This window comes from Columba livia, chromosome 11 (genome assembly GCF_036013475.1).
Source record: "Columba livia isolate bColLiv1 breed racing homer chromosome 11, bColLiv1.pat.W.v2, whole genome shotgun sequence".
Lineage (NCBI taxonomy): Eukaryota > Metazoa > Chordata > Aves > Columbiformes > Columbidae > Columba > Columba livia.
Window position 1 is genome coordinate 17274799 of NC_088612.1, and position 19880 is coordinate 17294678.

Below are 19880 nucleotides of genomic sequence, written 5' to 3' on the forward strand. Positions count from 1 at the left end.
ATCTCTTACCCCTGGGAACTGTGTTTCATTTGAGTTTCCTAATGTATCATTTAACTCATTGGTTACTGCAGAACTAAAGGGTAAAGTGGACTTTTCATTTAGCTTATTTCTGGTGGTAAAAATATTTAACTTAAGTAAGATAAGAATACTTGTTTCTGGTTGCCAATCAAAGTCTCTGGATTAACTGTGACAAACTCGGGCAATATTTAAGTTCTGAATCTCAGTATAAAACTTGATAAAGACTACAGCAATTTCATATAGGGTACTCATTCATTTCACCATTCAGATTATAGCGGTTTACCCTGAATAATTGTCTTCTGTGTTCTTAGAGTAACATCTGTTGCATGATATCATGTAATGGAATGTAGTAGTGCCTAATTTAAGTTGATTTGAAATGTTGTCATTGCACTGTAGTAGTGTCTGAGAGGGTAAGAGGTTTTTAGGGAGGCCTGTGTGTGATGGGTAGGTTGGTTAGGAGTAGATGATGAGAAACATGAACTTGCATTTGAACTGCAAAGGATTAAGTAATTTTGTTCTGAGCTTGGTTTGTTGTCCAGTTTTGCTTAGACTTCTTTGATCGTTTGCCAGCTAATCTAATCACTGAATTCTACTTATATTCGGGAATGCATCTATAGTTATAAATATAACTGATTAGTATGAAACACCACTGCAGTAGATTCAGGTCTTTTATTTTGTAGGGGAAGGAGTGTCCTTGAAAGAATTTTCTGGCTGTGGCGTAGCTTGAACTGCATAATCATCATGAAGACTAACTTTTTTTTCTGTGAAAACCTCTTATTTGGAATTGTTTCTACGAAGACTAAACTCTGCACAGCAAGGATGTTCTGAAATGTTAATATTTGGATTGTGTCACTTTATACGCTTAGCTATACAATATGTATCTATTAAATCTGTGCAAATGCAAGGTCTAGGCAGCTTCCAAAAACACTAGTACTTAATTAGTCACCACAGCTAGACAGTAGCACAGACATCCACCTCCATTCCTTCTTGTGGCATTGTAGTGTCAGATAACTGTTGGGATATCAGTGTGGTCTGTTAATGAAATGTGAGCAATACCATTTGCTGAAGCATCATTCCAATCCATTATTTCAGCATTAAAGTATCAAAAACACCATTTGAAGTAATTCTCAGCTCCTAGTCCTATCTGAACCTCAGAGATTTCAATGAACTATCAAATGTGTAGGCATCCTGATTTTTTTGTTTGTTTGTTTTTAAGTGTGAAGACTTTCTTGCTAAAAAGTTCTTATCCAGATGCTGCCTTTGAAACAGGTCATAATTAGGAAAGAAGTGTGAATGTGTTTACAGACCACTTTATCCAGCTTCCAAAAATCCTTTTTTTTTCCCCCTCTGCTCTCGATTCCTTAAAAGGCTTGGCAAATCTGCTTATGCATGTTTCTGCAGACAATAGAACGCTGATGCAAATTGAGAACAGCAAACAAAATGGTTGGGTGTTGTTGCAAATAGGGGGAGGCTGTCTTAATAGGCAGTATTTTGTGTATTAGGTTTCATTTGTTTACTTTTGGATTTTGGTGTGTCAGTTGGATGAATGTTACTGGTATATAGATGAAATGGTAGTTTTGGATAGTCCTGCCTGTTGGTACCTGAAGGGGAATGCAGGCTTTGGTTTCTGGAGTTCTGCTTTTGACCACACAAGGTTACAGGAATATATATTAAATTGACCTGAAGAATTTTTGGGGGCAGGGGAGATGCAAATGATAAAGCAGAAGTTAGGTGGTTGGTTTTGTTTGTTTTTCAGAGCAGCCTGGCTCCTAAGTACCAGAGGCTATGTGAAGCAGAATAATCAGGGGTTTGCAGCTTGGTGGAAGAGATTGTGCTGATTATGGACGTTGTGTCTTAACCTCTTTTGTGTCTTATTTTTATTGTTGTGATTAAACAATCCATTCATTTCCAAAAAGAATGGTTACCTTGAAGGTAGCCTGAGCTATATAGATGTATAAATGCTCATCTGATCCACAGGAAGCTGAAATCGTGGGTCTGATTAATCTTTAGAGAATTGTGGCCATTTATCTATGGATACAGTAAAGGCATGACTTTTGAGTGAGACTGATACACTTGACGATGAGAAGGTAGTGAGGAGCCTGTGACTAGTTTTGATACCAGACTTGTAATTGTGAACTCTAAGGTGTTTAGGTTTCTGTCCCTGCAACACTGCTGAAAACCCATTTCACAGTAGTGTCAGAGAGCCATTTCCCTGGGTGTGTTGCATGCACATGTGTTTATCTTGGGAAGGAGTTTGAATTAGCCTGTGTACTTGAAGCAATTGTGATAACATGTTTATATTTTCCACTTCCAGTTGCAAGCTGGGATTCCATCCCCAGAGATCCATCCTCTCGATTCTCAAGGCTTCAGTGCCTTTTTACCCAACAATCTTCATAAAGCTAGAAAACACAGATTGACTTCACAAGGTGAGGGTGACCATACAACAATAAGCCTGGTCTTAAAATACCTTTACAGTACTACAGTGCTGACTTACTTGTAGTACCTTTACTTGGCAGGAACCAGTTGAATTTCTGCCAGGATGGGTCAGGCTGGCACTTGAAACTGCCTTCCTTGCATTCTCAGTAGGTAGCTCATCTTTCTGTGTTTGGGCAGCAGGAAGAAAGTTTGAACTGAATTGTAAATGAACCTTTTGTCTTTCTATCTGGCAACTTTTATAAGGTTGAGATTTCTTATTTCCATGAAAAAGTGACATTTAACCTAGTAATAAGCTGGAGACTCTCACTGTTTTAAATTGCAGCAAATAACACTTGAGATGATAAAGAATCAGTGGTACTACATGAGTTGCTTAGTTTTTGAAGTTGAATAACAATTTACATTTATCAGCTGTGGTAGAAAAATTTGTTACTATAGTTTATCCAAGTGTTTAGTGTTTTGCTGAAGTGTTTGGCATAGTGATGTGAGAACCTCTTAAACAAGAGGATTGTCTTCAGCTTAGAAAGGCCTTCACAGTTGTGTATTGTTCTTATTACACGTTCTTGTTTCTTATATAATGATCTCTTACCTTTCTTGGCAGTTGCTATCTGTAACATGGTAAATAACCCATTCAGCTACCTTAAGTCTAGCTTATACTGTGGTATATACTAGTTGGAAAATGGTGACTTTTCTGGAATTTGAAATTTAAAGTTCAGATATAGATGACATAAATATGTGAGCACAAAACAGTTTCAAAAACTTGCTGATAGTAAAAATCTGGCTTGAATTTGTACAGGTGGAAACATTAATTAGCTTTAAAGGCATTTATGGCAAGTACATTTTACCTTTGTTCAATTTGAATGTGCCAAATGCTGTGTAGGAGGAAACAGCAAGGTGGCACTTGGTGGAGAGAATGGAAACAGCAAAAGCGGATTATGAATATTTGACATAAATGATAATTATTGTTGAAGAAAAGACCTATGGTATTCTAACAGGAGGGCTTATGGCAGGAATGTGGTGGTGGTGTAGGACTGAAGCACATAATGCTTAGACACAATAAAAATGTTGAAGTACCAGAACAGAGTCAAAATTTAGCAATGGGGCTACAAAGGAATATATGAATAAATGAGATCATGAAGCTCAACTTGGATGCTATGGTTCTTTGTAGCCTGCAAGTTCTGTATTTTTTTTTCTTGCGATTTTCCCTTTTTTGACTAAAAGTTTTTCCTAGATTAACTCTCGTTGCAGTCCAATTTCAGTTTAAAAAAGCAAAGGCTGTGGGAAATGAGATCACTCTGTTGTGATGTTTAAAGTACTCTTCAGAAATGTTACATGCAGCAGCTGAGGATGTACAGACTGCAAATGAGAATACAAAATCTTGTAGTGTGTACCAACCCTGATTTTTTTTTTTTTTTTTTTTTTTTTAATTTTTTTTTTTTAAACAAATTCAGTGGCTGTGTTTGCAGTTGTGAGGAGGGTCCATATCAGTCTGATCATAGCTGGATTGCCTGTTCAGCTGCACTGGGATTCTAACCAGAATTAAAAGCGGCTGAGGAGAAGAGAAGCATAACTGAATGTACGGAGGACTGCAACCTGTGAAGAAAGAGTAGTTAACTAAACTTTGCCTTGTGAGACTGGATAGACTGGACTATGGATTAAGTGCAGAACAAACCCAGACAGAGAGAAGCGAGGTTGCAGGGATCTAACAGGCCTTGTCTGAGGCCTTTGTATGTAGAGGATGTAGATGTGTAAGGTGGTAGTTCTCAGGTGCTGTATGGGTGGTGACATTTTTGTCCTCTCTCTGTCCTTACAGAGCCAATAAGGCAAAGGCCAGGCTAAATAAAATGAACTTTTCGAGGAAGCAGAAGGATAGTCTGTTAGTGATGCTACAGCACGAGTTGTGGGTGGTTGGAGGACCTAAGGCATTCAGTCTTTCTCTTCTTTTGTATGCTTCCCATTGTTTGTTTCAAAATGGCCAGCTCATTCAAGAACATGTAGATACCTCTTACATGGAGATGCTTAGCCACTGCTGTGTGGCTGTTCCTGAAAGAAAATGGTCCAGCCTTGAAAAATCCACTTGTAGCAGTCACAGCAAACCATTCAACATCGACATGAAGCCTTCTTGTACCAGGGAAAATAGTTGTTTGATGCTTGACAATCTTGAGGAAAAGAACAGTTGTGTTCAGTAGGTGATCACCTGGTGACATAGTACAGTTAGCCCCAAGTATGCAAATTTCTTGGTAGTATTTTGGAGGGGGAAGCAGTAAGTGTTACTTTTACTATCCTAACAACTTTTTTTGTTGCTGATTGGTTTGCAGCACAGGGACATCCATCCCAACAGCTGATGGTTGCCTGAGCTGTAATGCAAATATTTAATGAGTGAAATTGCTCTGTGAGAAGATTTAGGGAAGTGCTGGTGGTTCTCAGGTGACTTCTCCTTGAACAGTACACTTAACATTATAGTTCCTCTTGTGTACTTGAAAACAAAAGCTTTCAGCAGCCTTTTTGTGTTAATTAGCATGGTGATCAAGGTGCTAGGCAAATTCTAATCCATTCTGCCTAACAAAAAGCAAGAGTTATGAACTGAGAAACCGTGGGGTGGAAGTCTCACAATTACTTTGCTTTCCTGTAAGGAATCCCACAAGATGAAGCATTAAAATATTTTGAAGGCCTGGGTAGAAAAGATTCTTAACGATTTTGTGTCAGAACTGTGGGCTGCCTTTGTAAGAATGCTCCAACAGAATGGCAGGGCTTTAGTGGCAAAGAGGTGAGACAGAAAAATACCTTGATTGTGGTGTAAGTGTGTGGTTAAGGTGAACTACTTATGCAGCAGTTGTTGGAGAATATTTAACAGATAACCGGAGCCTGCAACCAGTTAGAAGGGTAGATGTGCCCTGAGGAACCAAGCAGACCACTACTGAAACAACTCTAAGGCCAGGCTATGAAAGTGACTCAATAATGATTGTGAATATATCTGCAGGAAAAATGTGTTCCTACACAATGTTATTTTCATTCCTTTTCAAAGATAAATTGCAGTTTGAAGTGTTAAGAATGCCCTCTGCATATGAGGGCAAAAGCCCTGTTACTTTAGACCAAACCCTAAAAATTTAAAACACTGTGTTCCATGTAGATCTCATTACAGTCAGCAATGGCCTTAATGTTTTTGAAATAGTATTATCAGCTGACTAGGTCATTTAAGGCAGTTGTTTGCAAAGATTTTTGTGGTATCACACCCTTATCAGTAAAACATTTGTGAACATGCACCCTGAAAATGTGTATTTGCTTATAAATTATACATATACTACTCTACTAATATGATGAAAATTATGAAACATACACTAAAACAGAAATTAAGAGAGGATGAAAAACACTATTTAAAAATATATTTTCTAACAAAACCCCCTCTTGCTTTCATTAAAAAAAAATATTTTAGGAAGAGCTGTGTGTTTGAATTTGCTTCACTGTTTTAAAAAGAATCTTGGTTTAACACTTTGATACATCTATTAGAAGATCTGGTTCTAAGTTTAGCTGATTTCAATATTTGGTTTTAATGGCTGTCATAGCTGAAAAAGACACCTCACAAAGATACATAGATCCAACTGGAAGAAGTGCATTGTTGGTTGTGCTTACTAAATCGTGATACTAATTTTCCATTCCAATACACTAATTATGTGAAAGTTTTTCTTGGAATTCATCTATTAAATTTTCATCTTCTCTGATGTCAATCAGTTGTTCTTTCAAACTAATGAGAAGTTATTGTGTTCTTCTATTTTTAGCAAATGTATTAAAAAACCCCTGAAACTCTTATTTTGGAAGACTTTTAAACAGGTTAGCAAAGTCTGTTTCCAAGTCTTTTAAGTATACAGATTTGAGAGGTTTTTATAGGCGATGCATCACTTTCAGCAACAGAGTTACTTAATGGTGGAAACATTTCCAAACATCATTTTCAAAACAACCTCTGTAGAGTGAGGTTTTTTTTGAAAGATGTTTACTTTCTTACTCACTGTTAAAATGTCAGTTTTACCTTGAAGGGACACCTTAAGTGTATAACTTTTTTGAGAATATCTGCTAGGTAGCATACTACTGCTAGCTGCTTGTCATCACAGAAAAGGTCAGCAAATTTTGAAGTTGTCTTTCTCGAAAACAAAAATGCATAATGCATCTTTAAGTTTGAGAGATTTTTTTTAAGCACTTTGCCACAAGATAACTAGCAAACCTCAGTATGGGATTATTACTTTCTTGGCCACTCCTCATCTCATTACAAGGTATTGTGGAGATTCTACTATTTAAAGGTCTTATTTTTATAAAATGAACCGTATCAATGACATCCTGTAGCACTTTGTGCCCTTCTGGCTCCAACTTTGCTGCAATAGCTTGCTTTTTAATGAAGCAGGGTAAGAATTTCACATGTGGTTCTGTCTGTAACTGTTACACTGCTATCCTTTATTCTTAAAATTATTATTCCAGGTAAATCAGCCATTCCATCAGGGATTACACTTGGAGACTTTTCCCATAGAACATTGTTTCTATTGAAGAAATAATTTACTGCTGAGAGTATGTTGAGACTTCTCTAGTACATCTTTCCCATAGTGACTTGCAAAAAAAGTAGTTCCCAGTATATTTCATCATTGAAACAATCTAGCACATACTGTAAGATGAGACATGTTAGAAACACCGGTACTTTTAGCCAACAGTGTGGCAAACCTCCCACACCGCATAATTTGTTCTAATACTCGTTTCTTCAAATTTTCAGCTGCTTTCTATGTGTCTTCCAGCAGTATTTGCTGACAAAGGAATGCCATATTTTTTTTCCATGTATTATTTCAACCATTTTTCACAGCAGCAGGAAAAACAAGTGCTTTCCCAATGCTATGTGGCTTTGCCTCTTTTGATATTAAATATGAAACCTTAAAAGAGGCTTCTGAAGATCTATTGTTAAGTTCAGTGATTTTTCTTTTTTTCTTTTTTAAGTATGTTGAGTATTCATGACTTGAAACTAGTGCTGAAGAAATTGTAGAGATTTGTACTCATATTCTGGGTGCTTAGTTTTTAAATGTCTTGCTAATCTTGATGGCCACCTACTATCATTAGCTAATTTCTCAAGGTACGGTGTACACTTAGGGAGAGGTTCATCATTAATGATAACAGACATAAATCCATTTTTCAAATAGTAATCTTAATAATTTCAAATATTTTTGGCCAACTTTGTGTCAGATCTGATTAGATTGTTGTTTTTACCTCATAATGTGTCTGACAAGAAGCTTGTACTGGGGTTATGAGATCAGATGATGCACAGGGATTTTGAAGCAAAAGTAAAATTTGTCATGGCATCTCTGTGTATCTGACATAACACAACACTTCAGAGTCTTCAGGGTCAGAGGTGATTTGAGCAAGATTGCAACTGTTGAGAGTTTTAAACGATTTGTGCATTTCCCTGGATGGAATCCCTTGTATTCACTTGCTTCTTGTTCTTGTACTTTAAAATATGGTATTTAGTAATTTGACCCACGTGTGCTGTGACAGCCTGCAAATTTTTATGAGCATGACTTTGTGAATTGTGGCCTTAAGTCATGCTAGTTAAACTTGTAACCATTCCTAAATGATTGAAGTTTTGGTTGCGTGTTGTGTTTTGTGTTGTGTGTGGTTTGCTTTTTGTTTGTTTGTTTTTAAAATCATTTGGGATTTGTTAGAAGGGACAGCAATTCTTCCTCAGTTTGTTTAGCAGTCAACTCCATGTAATTCTCACCTTGCCTGAGGCTGCAGCGTTTTCTCTTAAAGATAAATTTCAAGTACCTGCTAAACTTCTGTTATCAGACACCAGTACTGTCCTGGTACCCTCCCAATGAGTGTATCTCTTCATGTATGGCTAGGCTTTCTGTAGTTGTCATGTGAGCTATAAGGAATGAAGTATGACTTTAGCCCCTGAAGAAGATGCAAAAGCAAGGTGGAATTGCAGATAACAGTTCTTTGGGTAAGAAAATGAAAGATAAAACAGACAGTTACTTTTTGAAAGTTGTTTACAAGGCACTTCTTAAAACCAAAGCAAAATGTAGAATGAAGACAGAAAATAAAACAATAAGAAGAAAAATAAGAAAAAAATATTTTTTAAAACAACCCTGTAGTTACAGCTTTGTAGAGAATGAAGATTTGCAGTAGTGAGGTATTGATGAATTGTTGGGTTTTTTTCTGGACTATATATTCTAAATTTGATGCTTAAGGTGTACCTTTCCTTATTTAAACAAAAATTGCATTGTGAAATAGTCTTTGTACTACCGTGTTCAGATACAGAAAGCAGCCATCACTTCATAGAAATAGACTTGCTAGAGCAGTTGTTTTTTGTACCAACACTTATTTGTGATGTGTTTAATAGAAATGTGTGTTGTGGTATCTTTTTTCTTTTTGTGTGTGGTTTTCTGTTTTCATTTTTTTCAAGTTAAGTTCTTCTGTAAGAAGAGTCTCCAGTTTAGCTGTCTTTTATTTGGCACATTTTTGTTGCATTTATTTTGTGGGACCTGTCTCCCATGACACATGACAAGTGAATCAGGATTCTGGAGACTTCTGCAAGTGAAATTTATCTCCCTTTTTGGTGTCTAGAGTTTAATAGAAGTCAGTTTTTTGTTTGTTTGTTTGTTTGTTTTCCTGGTAAATCTGTAGATGTTTGAAATACTTGTGCTTGTCGAGAATTTGCAATTTTAAATTTGAGCAATTCACACTTAAGAACCTCCAAGTAGCTTAGAATTAGAAAAGCTTGCTTCTGACAACATTCAGGGCATATTCAACTAAGCAATAGGAAAATGTTTCTTTGTAAGTAATAAGCTAATGAAAACCTAGTATTTGTATAGTTGAGCTTGCCTAAGGAGTATGACTGTTTTGTTAGTAGCTGGTGAAATACTGTATTTTCACAGTGTTGGTTGACAATCTTCCTTTTTAATCAGTGTGGGTGTATCAGTAACCATTAGTTAGAGAAACAAGCACACATTTGATAGAGGAACTGCAGGAAGTAGGACAAAGACAGCCTTTGCTTCTCTTTAACGTTTCTTGTTGTTTAGAATTATGGAATGCTTGCCCAAAACCAGCTTGTTCTCCAGAATGCAGCTGATGCCAAATGGGGCCAAACTGAAGTATTTGCAGAAAAAATTTGAAATAAGGCTTGATGAAGAATGTAAACAGGTGGATCTGGGTTATTGTTAGGCATACTCTGGTTTGGTAATGGTTGTCTCGAGAACAATGAAATGAAACTCACGTTGTATGCAGCATCTTGATGTAAGTCCTGTAGTCCAGAAATTCAAGGGGTTGTAAAAAGGAATCTGTGTTCAGCAAGAAAGCTTTAGTGTCATATGCAAGTCCTGACTAATACTTAACTAAAGAGCTAATTTGGAGTGTAACATTAAAGACTGAATATGTGCATTTCCAGCATCCCTTTGTTTCCATTGAAGGCTTGTTTGCTTATTGAAGAAACAAAAAAGTAGGGATCAAAGACACCATCAACAAACATTGATCTCAGTGGTAAGTCTGGTTTCAGGAGACATGGATGGCTCCAGATTGCAGCTTATGTGGCTAGATATGTAGAGGTTACTGCACTTGTTGCTACATATTACTTTTTCTCAGTGAGGGTGACAGAGCACTGGAACAGGCTGCCCAGGGAGGTTGTGGAGTCTCCTTCTCTGGAGACATTCAAAACCCGCCTGGACATGTTCCTGTGCGACCTCACTTAGGCGTTCCTGCTCCAGCAGGGGGATTGGACTAGGTGATCTTTTGAGGTCCCTTCCAATCCCAAACATACTGTGATATTGAGATATATCCACTTCAAAAGGCTTTTTTGGCACACAGAAGGGAAAAGCTTCCCATCTCTTTTGCAGTGGAATATATTAATCAGTATGGCCCTCTAAAGCTACCTGTCAAGATATTTGAGTAAAGAGGATGCCCTTAGGAGGGTTTTGACAATAGCTGTTTTGTCAAAGATGACTTCTCTGTTAGGCAAAGCTTTAAATTATCTGTCCAATACACTGTGGACAGTGGCTGCTATCTGCACTTGAGGGAGATAAAGACTGTGCTTAATGTTCTCTAACCCAAATACTATACTGCAAAGGAATGATACAGTTCTGTATCTTCCTAGTGGAATGAATGAACAACTGCTAATTATTTACTTTAGAAGAGTCTGGGTTTTTGGTTTTTTTTGAGCTTAAAGAAATAAGCTGATAAGTGAAACTTTTCTGATGTTCTATGGAAAAGTCTGAAGGGTGCTACAACTTAGGATACAATAAACATTAATTTTGCTTTGTTTATACTGGTAGCTAGGGGTTTCTAAATGTTGGTTCTTGGCTTGTTTGGGGGCAAGTCTTGCAATAGTTGTATCCTGCAACTGAACAAAGGAGCAGTGTTTCTTGAGTTTTTGAGAGAAACAGTAATATATAGTCAAAAGGTAGTGCTTCTCTGGTTGTGGAGATAAGGAACTTCCCAGTAACTCAGCTTTGAAATCCTTGAATCAGAAAAAAAATTCTCGTTTTCCCACGTGCTCTCCTTTTTCAGTGTATGCTCAATTGTCCTGCTCCAATGTCTACACATAGAAACTTGCATATAGTCCTACATAAACCAAAGTGTACACAGGAAGAGGCTTACACACTTCTAGATCTATATTAAATGTGTGTGAATGTTGATATCTTCTCACATTGAACTGGGTGGTTGCATCTTTTGAGCTGCTGTTTCAAGGTCTTGTTGCACTGAGATACCTATGTAACTGCTTTGACTGCATTTAATGTTTGGTTTGGTGTGGTTGTGTTGGGTTTGTTTTGTTTTTTTTTTTTTTTTAAGGTGTTGTTAATCATATAAGCTGGAAATGCAAAATACAGATAGTTATTGTTTAGGTCTCTGTGGTGATCATGTGACCATGGAAACTAAAGAAAACACATGTTATTTCCTAGGGCCCTAGATTACACCTATGCCCCATGGGTTTAGGCTTACAATTTAGCAAAGTGCTTTTTCAGGCAACACAGAAAACTGTACATAGAATATAAACCATATACCACAGTTTTGTAATTATAAGAGGGACTATGGTAGTGTTCAAGTAAATAAATGTTTGTAGGGTTTTTTGAGGAGGTTTATAGAGATTAATTACACTTCATAAGTGCCTCCATATGCATCTTACAGTAGTTTGGGCTGCCTCCATAAAGTGTCAAAAGAATACTTGAAGACAATGTAATTTATTAATGAGATGGTGAAGTTGTGCTTTCTGTTGCATATAGTAGATATCTTGTAATCTACCGAACACAAATTTTCAGTTACACACAGAGGCATGGGTTAAAGCCTTTGAAACACTAGGGGAATCTGTGTACAGGAGACTCAGAGCTCTAGGAAATGTGTGTGTAAAATAAGCTCATATGTGATGTGTTGAAAATGGGCACCAATACGGCCTATGGCCTTGGCTGTTGACAATTTACAATCCTAATAAATCCACCTAATTACGGTTGATGGTCAGAAATAACTATATATTCATTGATTTTTGAAGAACATAAATGATCTAACTTTAAGATTATTTCTTTGATTTCTTAAGGAAAAACAGACTCAGGAGTACATGGTATTGATTTTTGAATGCTTTAACAAGGTTATTTGAAGTCAGAGACAAGGACCATCCTTTGTGCTTAAGCTGCTGAAGTGCTCAGACATTAATTGAAATCTGGAACTATTTTTGCAGCATTCGCATACATAGAATGATGATGTATCGTACCCTGTATCAATTAATTACTGTCATCCATTTTTGGTTTCTTAATTCTCTCTTAGAGAAAAGTGGGTTTGGTAGCTTAAGGCCAAGTTCTCCTGTCATCAGATATTTCTTTCTCTTTACACAGTGTGTAGCCGATCTGTGGACTCTGTCACTTTCAGGGATCACAGCTGAGAAGCCGTATGGGCAGGACTGATGTGGTTATGCATGCTACAACAGAAGTCCTCAGTTTGAATCACAAACAGCACAATTTAAGTTGAGAGCCCAGGGGGAACATTTTTTTCCTTGCATTGCATATGCAGGGTTGGCTGAGTGGTCAGGATTTTACCGTTCTCAAAAGTATTAGAGGTGTGTAATTGCTCTGTCAAAGGTGAAGGCAGAGATCTTGGTGGGCAAGGTGGAAGTAAGTAAATATGTGTGTCATAGCAAACTGAGTTCCTGAGCCAAAATGTCAGGTTTGGATTTGAAAATTTAATTTGAAATATTGACTTTGCAGACATTTTTTTAACCTACAGCTTGCATTTGAAGCTTTATTAAACTTGCATTCCTCTATCCCTTCTTTCACTTTGCATTCTCTGGTAATCTTTCATATACTCACTGAGCATGATGGAAATAACAAATCTGAATTGCTGTATTCTAATAGCACTTGAGAAACTCTGAGAGTAGATTTTGTGCATCAGTGTTAATAGTGTTAAAAGTCTCTTCTTAATTTGCAGAAGTATGCACTTACCTAATATAGTCAAACTGTTGCATTATTTAAAAAAAAAAAAAAAAAAAAAAAAAAAAAAAAAAAAAGGCAGCTTCCAGAGGTGGCGGGTTAGAGGTCTGGCTGATTGATAGATGCCACTTTAAGTGTAGTCAACAAATGGCATGCCTAACCTTATTGCTGTAGGGGGTTTGGTTCCTTTACAGCTGATACTTGGAATCCAGTGGTGTTTATAGTATCACTCAACAGGAGTTACCCAAGCCCATGATTAAAAAGTAGTAACTTTTAAAAAAATATAGTTAGCAGAATAAAAATAAACAAAAGCTATGGGTGAAGGAATCTTATTTTATTAAACGCTTTATTTTAGAGTAAGAAAATGTGAAGCATGTAATTCAATTATAGGCTTGGATATCCGAGGTACTGGCATAATAATCTGAAAACTGCTTCTGAAAACAATTGTTTCAGTATTTTTTAATAATGCTGCACAGAGACAAGTTCAGTTATTTTTGATAATGAAAGTACAACTTTCGTTCCTGATGAGCGAGTTGCTATCTCTTAGAGTTAATATTAAAAATAAAACCTAGTATTTTTGAGCTAGGTTACATACCTAATGATATTTTGTCTTGAAATAGTCAACACTTTAGGAAAGGTTAAAAGTGTTTGATCCATTTTGCATGGGGATATATTTCTCTTTTTGTACTCAAAGTGGTGAAACTAACCCCATCTTTCAGTGACATGTAACTTATAGTTTTTCCCAGCTTCCTGAGCATTAATGCCACTTTGGCTGAAGAACTCCTAAGGTTTTTTGCTTCTAACTTGCTTTCTACTTGTGCCTTGTTTAGGATTTAATATGTTGCAAGTTTGATTAAAAGTAAGATGAACTGTTAAGTGTATGCTTTTAAGTTTCTCACTTGTTTCTAATGGCAAAATAGAGGAAATAGTAACATCTTGCTAACCTAGACTTGCACCTGGAATGTGAGCAGCCCATTTTTGGTGTGCTGTAAACATTCTGTATACTTAAGGTAAAAATGCATTCACTCTGAATTGCTCTCTATTAGTGTTTATTCCAACACACACGCCTGTGCACACACATTTTTTGGCATTTTTTTTTCCCCAAACTGCTGCCATGGTGAGCTCTACTGAAATACTTAGTAGCTGCATATTGGAGTGCAGCCTATGTCAAAGTCGTCGTTCCTTGGAAGATTTATCTGCCTGCATAGCAAGCACTCATTGTTCTATGAATTGCTACAATTAGTATTCTATGTTTCTGTTTTGGAAAGAACAAATCCTGTTTTATTAAAACTAAGACTTTGGAAAAATCTGTCTCTTTAATTATATTTGGGTTTCATTACTTTAGATGAATGCCATACAAATTATCTCCTGTGTCCAATTTCTGAGAATAGACCACTTGGGCTCCCCAAAAAGCAATTCTGTCTTTGAACTGATTTACAGTTTCTTATGTGCAGAAACATCTACCAATGAGCTTCCTGATGTGATTAGCTACACTGCTGAGCACAGCTCAGCTTTTCCAGAAATTAGTAGCATAAATAGACTGTATTGCTGTATCTAGCTTCTCGATCTACATGGGGCAAAAAACTATTTGGGTAGTGTATTGACAGAAGACTTAGTTGACTTCCAGTGCACCTGGCAAATTGATTCCCCTCCTCAGCTTTCAAAAATCAAAAGTGTTCTTATGTTCATAATTTTACATGAATTAGTGTGACAGTGTTAGGACAGATTCTGACTGACAGTAGCACAGAAGTCTTGATCAGCTGTGTGCTTTGACACTGTTGTTGTGGGGAAACAAAGAAGAATGTATTTCATCTTACACACTGTTTCTGGGTTGAGTTAGAAACTCAGGATTCCATTTGAAAGTTATTTCCAAAGATTGAAGTCTGCTTTATAAAGCAGACTTGCAGTGAAGCCAAATTTTCAAATTAGTCCAACCAATGCAAAAATCTGTTCTTTTCTACAGCTTTTCAACTGTAGGAAAGCTGGTATTACTGTTCCTTATTTACTCATTTCAATGCCAGATACTTCCAAGTTCACTTTATTTGGCACTAAAGTAAAAACCATCCACAGGACACTAAATGCTGACTTTGACTTGTATGTGTTGTAGAAATGGTCAAAGTGTGCCTTGCTGGCTTGCAAAGTTTTCCAATCACTTTCTTAGAGTGCTGTTTGAAATGTTTGTACCTTTAATTTCTTTTTTACTCCTCTGCAGAAGAAGTTGCTTTGAGAACTGCCTGTTAAATTGGAAATGACTTTACTTGCCTTAAGTTATAAATAGCAGCAAGAAGGAAGGGGATTCTCCTGCTGCCAACCCCCATTCATGGCTTGCTATTTTGATTCAAACCATGTCTTACAGTGCACTTTGACTTCCAGCCTTCAACATGCTGCAACATGTTGTATTGCAAAAACTATGTACTTGAGGTCATGAGCAGGTAAAGTTGCTGCAATGAAAGTGTGTTCTTTTTTTTTTTATTGGGAGCTAGTAGAATTGGAGATACCACAACATTTATTGAAACAATGCCCATTTGATATTCAGTGCCATATACTATTTTGTTTGCTTTGTGCGTTGATCTAGGCTATGGTGAATCATTCGTTAAGAAGCTGTAATATTGAAACACTACTGTGCCTGAAATGTGAAGAAAATAAATCTTGTGTATATGATAGCCTGAAAGGACAACACTTTTTCTTTGTCTGGCTTTCTCTTATGGGACTGTGGTTCTTGTACTGTAGCTGTTATGGAAGCTAAGCACTTGAAATAAATGATAAAATAACTTTGTAATGTTTTGGTGTGTGTTCTTTCTTTAAGACAACATATTTAAACCTCTTTTAAAAAAATGTCATGAAGCCTTAGTAAAAATATGCCCTTATTATATAGTGTAACTAAATATTAATAGTGCTAATTGTTCTCAACCATTTCATTACATATATTGTGTGGCTGACTAGCTGATCAATTACCTTACTAAAATACATCTTTGGCCAAATGTTCGGTTGGTACTGGCGTTCAGTTTACACCTCACCTTCAAGTCTGCTTCTATCTCAAACTTTGCAATGCAGTAAGTGCTGGTGTGTTGGGAGGGAGCAGCTGATTAATTAAAATGTGATAGCCTGGTTGATACTTCATCTTGACAGTAATGCCACTGGGACACTCTCTTCTTAAGTCACAGATATCTAGTGGATTGTATAAAACCCACCCAACTCCTGTAACACAGTGTAAAATGCTCCGTATCTATTAAGTATGTGATAGACCAGAATTAGTGGTATTATTTTGTTTATCACCGTGATTTAGTTTTGAAGGGAAAATGAAGTTAAGCGTGACTTGTGACTTAATTGAAGGGCTAATTAAATTGATTTGACATTGGTGTTAGTTTTATGCTACTTCCCAAATCAAGACAGCAAAACTGTGGGGAAAGGTAGAATTAGTATGAAAAAGCTGCAGATAGACTCACATCAATCCTCTTCCATCCTTTTCCTCCTGTTGGACGAACTGAAACCAGATTTGTCTGGTTCAGCCTCTCCGTGACTGACACAAGTGAGTTATGAGTGGTGATTGTTTCTTCACAGCATGTCTCTAGCTTATGTTCCCTTCTACCCATTTGTTCATTGTATTGTAATTCTCTTTTAGAGACTCAGCATTTTATAACTTAACAGCTTTGGATTTTTGTGATGTTTGTAATTTAATTCCAAATACTGGAGCTAAGACTGCAGAAAGAGTTAATGATGAACCAGTCTTTCAGATGTGGCTTTTTGGTTAGAAACCAGAAACCACACAACACTTAATAGCTTTAGCTTTCAATATCTACGTGGGCATGATTTTGTAACTTGCTAGGCAACATGCTGTTGAAATCCTGCTAATGCTTTAGTGAACTTGATATCAGCTGAATTGGAAGTGACTGAAACCCAAAAGAATGGTTTTGTTGTTGGCTGTTCTGTTCCAGAATAACTTGTGTCAGTTCTGGTGCCGGTGTCCACAGTTGTGTAATGCATCTGCAATATGGTCATTGCAGTTTGAAGAACTTAAGCTTCTTTGTGTATCAGCCATTGGCTTGAAGACTGAATAATTTATCTGGATGGGAAACCCTTGTTTCATAATTGACAGTATAATAGGAAAACCTTAAGTAGTTCAGGTGGCTTGAGAAGTCCATTTCTCTGTTTTCCCTACCTTAAGGTTAGAGGAGATACATTTAGAATTTCCCCTTGTGTGTGTGCACATATATCTGGTCTCTAATAACCAGCTGCTGGATCCTCTAACTGCTGTTACACTGAAGTTGTAGGCTGCAACTGTAGAATTCCCTGTGTGAAAGAGCCAGGTTAGTTTGACAGACTGGATCTGCTTGCTCCTCCTGATTCTTCTCTGGACTTTACCAGGCTCCCCAGATGACATCAGGATGGTTAGTGTAGTACTGTAAATCAAGTTCGGCACTTATTTGTTAGCTATGGAATTGTCTTAGTTCACAAAAGTGAAATAAACACAAAATATCTGTTTCTTGAGTGTGTGAATGAAGGTGGAAACACTGTACGGTTCTCAGCTATGTAACAGGAGAAGTTTGTGTCTTGGTTTTTGGTTTCTGTGTTGTAAAGGCAAAAATGTAAAAAATTAAAAGCCAGCGGTGTTGTGTAATGAGAAGGAAGAAGTTGCTCTTCCATAAGTTCCCTCATAAGTGGAGGTTTATGTTTTCCTCCTTGCATGTGCTTGTATTCCTACCTACCATGGGTGAGGTATGAACCACAGTGCAGAAGGCTTCCGTGGTAGGAATGCAATGAGAAAAGAGGTTGCTCAGACTTCCCTGTCTGAGAGGAGAGGAAACAATGTGAGAAAGGGACCTGCAGAGTGGGAGGTGAATGGAGCTGTTAAATGAGAAGTTAAAGCACTGACAAGAGACTTCTGAGGCAAGGTGATGTTATCTAAATGATGAGCAAGTATCATGGTGGCATATGTCAGACCAGCTTTTATATCCCCTAGTAAAGCTACGTAATCAGCAGAGTCATCTCTTCGGAAATGTTTGATATTTTTGGTTAGAGCTGTTGATTGGCTGGATCCCAGTATCAAGCAGTGCCAGATAGCAGTGTTAGTAATTAGTCCAGGGTTTTGATGCACAGGTCACTGGTGGAAGATGAGGTCCAATGTCTTTTTCACCTGAGTTGTCACCTCCAGTTTAAATGCTTGGAATATGGGCAAAAGCAGACAAATGGGATGAATTTGATATAAATTTCTTGTACTTATGCCCTTTTTTTATTAAACTTAAATGCCTGAAATATTAAATGTGGGGTTGTTTTGGTTGAATAGCTGTCTTTGTTTTCAAAAAGTGTTACAGAAATTTGAATCACCCATATGGATTTCAACAGAAAGTTTGTCAGACACTGAAAATTATCTTTCAATGTTAAATTCTCCTCACTTTTTTCTGTTGCCATGGACAGAGTGAATTTACATAGATGGTTCCTATTAAGCCAAGACTGTTATTTTAGCTTGCTACTTCCCAACTCTGTTATTTGCTGAATGAAATTAATCTGTTGTCTCTTCTTTTCACTGTTCTCCTACGCCAATTGTTGCTCTCTTCCATGAGATCTTATCTTTTCATCTTTCCAAGAAAAGGTTATGGATTTTAAAGATATGTAAATGAAGGGGAGAATGTTTTCCCTGTGTTGGCTATGCACAAGAATCTAGGCATGTTTTTTGGTTGAAGAACAAGTATCTTCAAAGATAATGAGTGTGGAGCGTGGGGATTTTGCAGCTGTCTGTTTTGAGTCACCGAATTACAGTTTAGGTTAAATTCTGCAAGCTGGACAGCAAAGCAGCTGTTCCTGCTTCACACAGCTACAATTCCATTTGCTACATGTTCCTGCCTTCTTGTAAGTGGTTTTTGAAATCATAGAGCTGAGTTTAAGATAAGGCGTAATTCAAAACAGCAGAATTGAATAAGTGGTAGTGCTGCAGGTGGTATTAGCTCAGCATGATGGCATGGCTTTTGCAGTTCTGAGTGCAATTATTAATTAAAGAGATGAACTGCTGGGTTGGTCACCTTGTTGCTGTTCTCATCTCTGGTAATCTCTGCCCTACTTTCAGTTTATTTCTACTGACATATTCATTTGAAGAAAGGGTAATAATAAATGTGAATGTAAAATAGCTTGATGAAGAAACCCTGAACCCATATATCTTGTGTGAGAAAAATTAGAAAAGGTCAGAAGTCATTGTTTCCTCTTCTGTGAAATATGTTTGCATGTGATACTTCTGTTAAAATTGAGGCTGTTGGTTCTTCAGACTGTGTGTTTAGAAATGTCACTTGCAAGTGTTTAGGACATAGAGCTGGTATTCATGGAACAGATCACTTCTTGTCACTTGGAATAATGTATCGACATGCCTTTCATACTTCAGGATAGTGTGCTTGATTCAGATTTGAAGTATAATCTTTTTCAATTATACTTTTATTATACTTTTAAAATTATACAATTATACTTTTTGCAGAACAATAAATTCTTTAAGGAATTTTGAAGTGGTCAGAGAAAACAATACTAAATCTTTTTATATCTTGCAGTATAATTGAAATAACATCAAAACAAAACAACAAAACAAACCAGAAGACAATGCAACATTTTAGGTATTCCTGCTCTTCTGATTCTTTGCACTGCAGTGAAAATTGCTGGTCTCAATATGATTATTAATAACAAATGTAGAATCATGGAATAGTTTTGGTTGGAATGGACCTTTAAAGATCATCTAGTCCAGCCCCACTGCTGTGGGCAGAGACATTTTTCACTAGATCAGGTTGCTCAAAGCCCTGTCCAGCTTTCAGAGGTGGGGCATCCACAACTGCTCTGGGTGAGCTGTTTCAATGTCTCACCACCCTCATCGTAAAGAAAAAAAAAATTCCTTATGTCCAGTCTAAACTTAGACCCTTTAAGTCTAAAGCAGTCATGCCTTGTCCTGTCATTACAGGCCTTGATAAAAAGTCTGTCTTTTCTTGTAAGTTCCCTTTAAGTATTGGAAGGCTACACAAA

At 37.0% G+C, this 19880-nt stretch overlaps 1 protein-coding gene across 4 annotated transcripts in view; it reads left to right on the forward strand.

The window, feature by feature from the left end:
* The window catches only part of TLN2 (talin 2), a 162044-nt gene that overhangs the window by 2366 nt on the left and 139798 nt on the right, over positions 1–19880 (forward strand). The window contains exon 1 of one of the 4 annotated variants that reach the window (XM_065076154.1): positions 1–19880. This exon is cut by the window's right edge and continues 14170 nt beyond it. The exons of the other annotated variants lie outside the window; for them this stretch is intronic. The gene's annotated coding sequence lies outside the window, so the exon portion shown is untranslated. 4 annotated transcript variants of the gene reach the window in all.